A 2968-nucleotide genomic window follows, 5' to 3' on the forward strand; every position below is an offset into this window, starting at 1 on the left:
AAACCCGAGGACCCAAAACCCGCGGATATCCGCCCCGAACCCGATCCGCTGCCATCTTTAGTCAGGAGCAAGCCATGTGGGCCAAGGGAACTATGCTTCAGGGAGGAGATTTAAGGAGCTAAATGGTAACTGCGGCTTGATTTACAAAGTCTTCGAGTGTTTTTCTGCAAAAGAGCACGAAGTTTTTCGTGGTGGGCCGAATGTGCGGTAGGTTTTAAGGGCCGTGATGTTGAGCTGAAGCCCCTCTACTCGCTCGCCGATTTCTCCCCCTCCGCCCTCCGCCCTCCGCCCTCCGGAAGCCACCTGCCCCCAAAATTTCTCCTCATCAACTGCCCTTCCCCGCTCTCGCCCTTCTTCCTCTGCTATGGTGGAGTCCGGCAGCCGGCGGGCTGCTGTTAGAGCGCGCCGCTTCATCTAGGCGGGAAGCGCCGGTGGCGACTGGTGGGGTACACTGGCTAGATCCAGGGAACGACTGGCCGTCCCGCGGCCGGATCAGGTCCGGCGAACCCGTCCCGGCCCAGCTGTGGACCAGGCGGCCGGAGGAGGTGGCCGAAAAGTAGGGCGTGCCGCCCCTCCGTCGTCCGCGGCGCTCCACCTGTGGGCGGACCAGCGGCTGGGACGGGCTACAGGTCACTGGATCTGTTGCGCCTGCTGACGGAGGCCAACTCTGGCAGGCACCCCGATGCCTGAGCTTGTTCCACTCGACGGAGCGCGCTCTCGTCGGCGACATCGCCGCGGGATTTCTGCCACATCTGACGCTGAAGCATGCATCCAGTGCTGCATCACTGTGGCGAAAGGTTCCGCCTTTGGTGACGTAAGTCGATTTCATTCCGAGTATCACAGATCTGTTCATCTATCCAGATTTTTTCTTTTTTTTAAATTAAATAAGTATATATAAAAAAGAGATATTATTGCTTTATTAATTATATATACAACAATTATTATATTTATAAAAAAGGGTTCTTTTCTAGGATTTTGAATCTGTGATACGTTTTGGTTAGGGAAAAAGGCTTTCAATGCTCCGAGTCGAATATGAGACTGTATCCTACTCCGAGTAGAACATTATTATGACTATATGTATCATGTGTACACCCCCTATGTGACTATGTTGGTCCTCGCTATTGATGTTTTTTTTTTGGCTGCATGGACGATATGGCCATACAGACAAGGAAGAGGAAGGCGAGCACACCAGAAGCACCTATTCCTGAGCTGCCAGACGAGATAGTTGTGGAGATCCTGGTGCGGCTGCCTGTCAAGTCTCTCCTGCGGTGCAGAGCCGTGTGCAAGGCGTGGCGAGCCATCGTCAATGACCCCTTGTTCGTGAGTGCACACCTACGGTGGTCAGCCACGAGATGGGAGCAGGAGCCGTCCTTCCTCGTCACCCCGGTAACCCGGGACCGTGTCATCCCACGGGAGGATGTGAAGGAGGGCGGCTGGCCGACCACCTTCTCCAACCAAATCCGCTTCTATGGCTACCAATGGCAGTGGCAGCAAAGTGCCTCTGACTCCTCCAATAATGGCCATGGCCATGGCCAGCAGCAGACAGCAAGGTTCATGCATGCCAAGGACTTGGGCGCCAAGTCCAACAGGGTGGGCTTCTTTGCCCACTGTGACAGCCTGGTGCTCGCTCCCACCGAAAAGGAGCTCTACCTCTTCAACCCGGCCACCGGGGATGCAATCACGCTGCCGAAGAGCCACCGCAACAACCTGCGACACGCCCCAAGAACCTGCCATTGTGTTGGTCTTGGCTTGGATCCACGCACTGGCAAGTACAAGGTCTTTCAGGCCTTCTACCGACCTGTTGACACTTTTTCAGAAATCTATTTCTATAAGAAAATTCCAATGGGGATGGAGGTGTTCACTTTGGACGGTGGCGACGACGAGGCCTGGACGGAGACGATGGAAGATCCGGTGTTCACTTTGGGCAGTGGCGACGACGAGGCCTGGACAGAGACGATGGAAGATCCGCCGTGCCCCCTCCTGAGATGGCAGACTGGTGTGACACTGAAAGGGTTCATTTTCTGGTTTGCTGACACGGCTCAGTACCGGCAGCCAATTCCGCGGGGTTTCGCCTGCCTTACCCTAGCGGATGAGAGATTCGATATCGTCGACCTGCCGGAGTCACTGCGCGCACGTGATGACTTCACGTTGGATGCACTGCACGGCCAGGGGGAGCTGTGCCTCATGGCCCGCACCAGCGATGTGTCTGTAACCATCTGGATGATGCCAGTGGACGACGATGATCATGGCCGGTGGGAGCCGCGCTACTCCATCCCTCTCAGGCTACCGCATCTCTGCCACGTGAAGGCTCTTGTTGCCGGCGGCAGCCGAATGCTGCTGTGGAGTGATTTCATTCTCTACGAATATGATCTGGCAAAACCTCTAAGCTGAGCATCGTGTGTGAGATGGATCGTATGAGGTACCAGGGTCGTCGAACGCGGAAATGGAAGAACCTCTGGAGCTTCAACTTTGTGCCCTATACGGATAGCCTCCTTCGGATCAGTGCTCTGCCTAATAATTAACTTTTTTAGCTAGCCATGAGATGAGAATTGTGATACTTCGTAGCTATGATTACATTTGATGCCATGAGAACAATTCTGTTTGGATTGTAGTGCTTGTATCTTCCTCTTCACTATTTATTTTGTGACTACTCTTCTTTAATCGTATGTGAGAATAATGCAAACATGTGTATCTTGCAAATACAGTATGTGTGGATGTCCATATAGCTTTTCATACAAAATACCACATACCTGTCTGTGCACAGCCAGAAGTTGTATTTGGATTTGTAGTTCAATTTCAGAGTAGCAAACCCTCTGACACCCACAGTTTACTTGTCCGCTCCTATATGGACCTATCAGTAGAGGCAATTGGCATCCAATATGTTTTCCAAGAGCTTCTCTTCTTAGCTAGTGATCCAGCCCTAGGGGTGCTGTATGCTCACGGGATACTAAAAATGCCTTGATACATG

The 2968-nt window shown here is 52.8% G+C and overlaps 1 pseudogene; it reads left to right on the top strand.

Moving 5' to 3' along the window:
* The first annotated feature begins 262 nt into the window (after nt 1–262).
* LOC136462435 (putative F-box protein At5g52610) lies at nt 263–2700 on the top strand (annotated as a pseudogene).
* The last annotated feature ends 268 nt before the right edge of the window (nt 2701–2968 follow it).

Source organism: Miscanthus floridulus, chromosome 7 (assembly GCF_019320115.1).
Source record: "Miscanthus floridulus cultivar M001 chromosome 7, ASM1932011v1, whole genome shotgun sequence".
Lineage (NCBI taxonomy): Eukaryota > Viridiplantae > Streptophyta > Magnoliopsida > Poales > Poaceae > Miscanthus > Miscanthus floridulus.